The 5,367-nt window shown below is 37.1% G+C and overlaps 1 long non-coding RNA gene across 2 annotated transcripts; it reads left to right on the plus strand.

Moving 5' to 3' along the window:
• Positions 1-947: 947 nt before the first annotated feature.
• LOC311042376 lies at positions 948-4,949 on the plus strand. Of its 2 annotated transcripts, none has more exons than XR_014600496.1 (8): positions 948-1,055; positions 1,383-1,433; positions 2,608-2,674; positions 2,818-2,865; positions 3,822-3,872; positions 4,066-4,111; positions 4,451-4,541; positions 4,678-4,949. It is a non-coding gene; the product is annotated as an uncharacterized lncRNA (long non-coding RNA). The 2 variants fall into 2 exon arrangements; XR_014600497.1 differs by having other exon boundaries at positions 3,825-3,872.
• Positions 4,950-5,367: the final 418 nt, after the last annotated feature.

The following is a 5,367-nucleotide window of genomic DNA, read 5'->3' on the forward strand; positions in this document are numbered from 1 at the left end:
CATCAATGTGATGATTAGTGACTAAATCTAGGATGTTGTGTAATTGTGTAAGAAATAAATTACCTGCTGCAGGAAGCAACTGCATCTGCACCTGAAGGACACACAACCCAGTGAGCCATAGTCGTTATTTAGACGTTCGGTTTTTTTGTAGACCTAAATTAGATGGTGTAGATTCGGTCTATATCTAGACCAAATCTAGCCGATTGAATTTAAACAATTATTCCATACATATTGATTAAAAAAAACAGCTGTAAGTTGCATTACTGATCTCCAAATATTGGACAAAAATAATTTGAATAGCCATTGATCAATATACAGTATAGTTTAGATTTAGCCTTGATCTAGACGTTTATATCAAAACTATATATCAACGTTCAAATGTAGACCATTTCTAAACTTTTATTTTTTTATTCATGTTGTTTGAAAATCTTTATTTTAGGGTGCTAACATTAGGTTAATAAATTATGATATATCTCACTATTGTCACTATTGATCAATATACAGTATAGTTTAGATTTAGCCTTGATCTAGACGTTTAAATCAAAACTATATATCATCAACGTTTAGATTTAGACCATATTTAAACCATTAAATGTATTTCATTTCTTAGTCATGTTGTTTGAAAATGTACATATGTTTAGAAATACTATTACAGCGAAATAATGCAGTTTGCATAATGGTGATAATATGCAAATATATTTTTTTAATATGTATAAATATAACAAATAAAGGCAGTTTGCACTAATGGTGATAGGCTAATATAAAATACAGAGGAACGAGTGAAAGCCAAGCAGTAAACTGCTAACCTCGCATCACTAGACTTTCTAATCTACAGTAAACCGCAGATTGGGTTTGGAGGTCGTTTTGCTTGTTTCTTTCCGGAGACATGGCAACATTTTCTTTTGCTTAGCGGTCTCACAAGACGTGGCAACCCCTGGAGTGCCTTTCGTAACAACACGGAAGTCAGCAACGCGTTCTAAAGGCAAGAGGAAAACTGAACAGAAGAGACTATAAAGAACAGAATTGCAAAAAAACATTCATTCTGAACTGCATAGGTGAGTGCTAAAGGATACATTATTTGAAGGAGATGTTTATTTGTGTTGACATAGTTAGTTGATCATGTACAAGTTAGCGTTAGCCAACTAGCTACCAGCTGCTAGCTTCTGCCCAAACAAAGTGCAGGCGTCATGGCTGGCGTTCAATGTTTTTTACTGGTGGACCGTAACGAATTACAATCACTTGAGTTTAAATTCATTTTTTAATACTTTAACTATAAAATAATCGTTTGTTTGTGTAATCTTTAATCTGGAGTTAAAACTTTACAGAACCTTGTGAAATATTTGATTAATGTATTCTTTTTTCTTTCTTTTTTTTTTTTTAAGCAAAACCGACAAAGAACAATAATAATGGTGCTATCAGATCAAACACCACAGGTAATTATTAATTGAATGTTTTGTGAGTTTTAACTATAACATTATTCACCTTTCCTTGAGTTGGGCCATGTGTTGAATATATTGTTTAAATCAGGGGTCTTCAACAGGGGGTCCGGGACCCCTAGGGGTTCCTCAGAGTTACTACAGGGGGTCCGCCAAATCTTTGTGATTTTTACATTAACCACTTCAACCAAGCATCCCTATTCTGAGGAGAACTTTAGCCAAAAATAGCAGATCTACAAGCACACAACGCTTGTGCGCTTGTAGATCTGCTATTTTCGGCAAAGAGGTTTGGTGGAGGGGGGGAAAAAAAGCAGACCAAGTACAGAGTGGGTCAAGTTTACTTAGTATGGACGGTGTGTGTGGGTAAAAGTCTGAAAATACACATTAACATGAATCCAACATTGATGACAGTGTCTGTCAAACAAGTCTATGAAGCTATCTATGAAATCTATGAAAAGATTATATTCTATACAATATATATTGGGGGTCCCTGCTTTATCTCACTCTCAGCAAAGGGGTCCTTGGCCTGAAAACGTTGAAGACCCCTGGTTTAAATCAATCAGTAGCCTATTTACATGTATTTACAGCTCTCTTCTAGGTAATGTCTAGAAGTGGCGAACTGCTGACTTTTGTCACATTTTATCTATATATCTATCTATCTATGTATCTATCTATCTGGCTATTCCACGACAATGACTGCAACTCCTTGCAACTATTTGTGGAGCAGTTACTCTGCTCTCTTCCTTATGATAGTAAGGTCTAGATAATCTGGATGGTAAAGTGCTGAGAATATAGCATCTCCTATCTGTCATATTATTCATAGATGTTTGGATGTGGGTCTATGTCAAAAGCTGTGGAAGGAGGCTAAGGTTATTCCTTTAAATATTTGACCTGTTTTGATCATCATGGAAAGGTTGGTGCATTCACAAATTCAAGCTTATTTTGTTTCAAACAAGCTTGCAACACATTCTCAACATGCCTATAGAGCTGGTCACTCTACTTCTACTGCTTTGATACAGCTGACTGGTGACTGGCTTAAAGCTATAGATAACTCCATGCTGGTGGGAGCTGTGCTGTTAGATTTGTTTGTTATTTTGTCCTTTTTATTTTGGGAGTATTGTCATATTCGTTCATTACAATGATATACATCTGGCCTAATTATCTTCCCCAGGTGAATCAGTGCCCAGTGCCCATAGCTATGACAGTTTTGACAGCCCCTCTACACACCTCAACACCAGGTACATTTAAATGCTATGTTAATTGATTTAAGCCCAATGTTAAATATATATATTGTAGATGGAAATTACAGCCAGTATCGGTGTTAATGTCCAAACAAAACCTTAAGAGTTTTCTAATTCCTTCATTTCTTTTTCTGTGGTAGATCTTGACAAAACTCCGGTCAGCCGTAAAAGAGGAAGAACTGCACAAGGTGAATGAATGATTAACATTTTAAATATCAGGAATTACATTTTGAAAGTTTTTGTTTGTTTGTTTACCCGCCTGCATTATCGTTGGGACTACTACTACTATGTTTTAGGTCCTCTAGAATAAATGAGTATAACAGAACGTTTAGCCGGAAGATTAAAATAAAATAAAAAGGTATTAAAATATATTACGTATTTCAACAATAGTACATTACTGTGGGGCCTTACTCCTGAACAGAAACAACTTGGACTCCACAATGAAAATTTGGATAAAGCACAGCATATATCATACATGACTTGATGGTGTAAGAAGGTGTAATTTCAATGTGTTTTCACACCCAGCAGAATATTGAAGCTACACACCGGTCAAAGTCAGATCCTGAACTACACAAGGTAACTTTCAATTGATTGTAGTAGTGCGCATGCTCATAACTCATAACACTAGTGCGCATGCTCATTACTCTATGTGTGGTCAAAATCAAACCAATAATTCTACTTCCGGCAGGCTTCCGGGTGCTTCAAAACGCCACTGAGCACATTCATTGAAATGATAGCTGGGGGCGGGGCAATCCGCCCTCTAGTTATATTATACCTCTATGGTCCACACGCACACGTTTTTGGCTCTTGAAAAGTGACTTCCTGAGAGAAGATGTTTAAAAACGCTGTTTTTGGACATAGCCTGCCCACAATGAATATTTTCAGATATGTTTTAGAGAGTCCATAAAGGTTGCACCGGGGGGGCTTGGGGGGGGGCTTCCCGTGTCCTGCTGCCCTAGCTGTAGAATACAACTCTCGTAGACGTATTTATGATTCTGACGTTTTCGTAGATTGAAAACGTCAGAATCATAAATACGTCTACGAGAGTTGTATTCTACAGAGCTGCTGCCCCACATATTACGTATTTCAACAACAGTACATCTACTCGTAAGAAGGTGTAATTTCAATGTGTTTTCACACCCAGCAGAATATTGAAGCTACACACCGGTCCAAGTCAGATCCTGAACTACACAAGGTAACTTTCAATTGATTGTAGCAGTGAGCAAAATGGGTTGCAATGGGGGTTTTCTCTCCCCTACAGTGAAGCCGTAATCTGGGCCAAGAAAATGTCTTGACTCTACTCCACCTTTCAATTGACTAACAGTAATCCTCAATGGTGATGTTGCAAGTATGACATGTAGCCTAATTACCTTGTCTTTCACCAACAGGAAATCTTATCAGAACTCCCAGGAGAAAGTCACAGGATTCCAAAAGGTACATTTAGATAAAGTTTGTAAGTCATCTTACTCTGGCAAAGATTTAATTGGGGAGAGATAATGATGTTGAACTTGAAAACAAGTAATGTTGTTTATTAAGATCTGCACCAGCCAAAGTATAGCCTCAAATTCTAAATCACAGGCAGACTGTCACATGGTTTGTTTCTTTCAGTTTCCCATGTCGGAGAAAAGTAAGAATGGAAGTATTATTTATCACTTTCCACTGTGTTAGTGTATTATTTCTGTTTCATATCAACATAACTGTCTTCATTGCAGGTTGGCAGAGTGTGCCGTTTTTCTTTTTGCAATTTAGCTTTGCGTTTTCTTTTTGTTTCAGACTTTTCACCAATGCCCTGATGAGTCCTTTCTACTTGCATGGACAGCAGGAGAGAGCTTTCAAAAGCACTGCCTTCTATCTGTCATCAATGGTAAAAATAACTTTGTCAGTGCTAGTTATTTGTTGATTGCTTATTCACGTTGTACACGTGTGACTGACATATACTAGATAACCTCTGTAATGTCTTCTGTCAGCCTGAGAGTTATTTGTCATTGTTTTGACTGCAGAAGCCGTTCAGAAGACATTCAGAGAGACAATGGAGGACCTGGTCAGCGCTGCCATCTCTGACCACTTCAAGCAGGCGCCTGGTAGAAGTGGTGGAGGGAGTTACAAGAAGAAGAGGACAACGCCTTGAAGCAAATCCAATGTTATTATTTGATCAAAACATTTTGTTAAGACTTGTCTTTTCTAGTTGTTTAACCCAATAGGACAGGGAACGCATCTGTGTCACTTAAGATTTATTTGGCTATTCAAAAAATAGCAAATCTACAAGCTCATAGCGCGGAACTCTGTCTGGCGCTATAAGAGCTTGTAGATCTTCTATTTTTTGAAGATTTTTGTAAAAAAAAATGTGCAAATCTTTGAATATATGTACACACACGCACACACACACACACACACACATTTCTAACTCAAATCTAGGCAAAGCAAAGATTTGAGGAAAAAACATACATTCAAAGAAATATAGCAGATCAACAAGCTCGTAGTGCGCACCGTGCTATGAGCTTGTAGATCTGCTATTTTTTAATAGCTCAAGTATAAGATGTGTTAAAGTGTTTAAAATCTAACATGACAGGTCTTAATGGTTTAAAGCATTAAGAGGTGCAAAAATTAAAGAACGATTGTACAAGCTTTGGTATGTTTTTTTGTTGTTGAAATATGTATTGTGATTGAACTTACAGTTGAAGGGTAGTTAT

This window comes from Gymnoscopelus microlampas (genome assembly GCF_963454915.1).
Source record: "Gymnoscopelus microlampas genome assembly, chromosome: 3".
In the NCBI taxonomy this organism is placed as follows: Eukaryota; Metazoa; Chordata; class Actinopteri; order Myctophiformes; family Myctophidae; genus Gymnoscopelus; species Gymnoscopelus microlampas.